We start from the raw sequence: 395 nt of genomic DNA, 5'->3' as shown, positions 1-395 counted from the left end.
GAAATTATTTAACGTTTAAAAAGTAAAAACAGAGCAAAAATCCTGACAGTGCACCTCTTTTCCATCAACAGTTTAAGGAAACAAAAAATAAAGGACAGAGAAGTAAGGCACTGTGTACATCTTGCTTCTAAGAGCGAGTCCTACAGTCCTTATTCAGGCAAACACAAATGAAAGCTGCAATATTTGACCATTTCTCATTTTTTTTACCCTGATAAAATGTCAACTAGGGAAGTATTCGATTCGGATTTGGACTATTTGGAGGACATGGATTCAATTCAGAGATTAGGACCACTGTCCTGAATTGATTTGGCTGAATTTGGAGAGATAGGCATAGCCGGGCGGCTGCAGGTTCTCCTCCTGCGGCTCCTCTGGCTGTGCCTGCCTCTCCCCAAGTG

The sequence above is a fragment of the Gavialis gangeticus genome, unplaced genomic scaffold (genome assembly GCF_001723915.1).
Source record: "Gavialis gangeticus isolate Ggan-Ray unplaced genomic scaffold, GavGan_comp1, whole genome shotgun sequence".
Classification (NCBI taxonomy): Eukaryota; Metazoa; Chordata; order Crocodylia; family Gavialidae; genus Gavialis; species Gavialis gangeticus.
Note: the sequence above shows the minus strand (reverse complement) of the source record.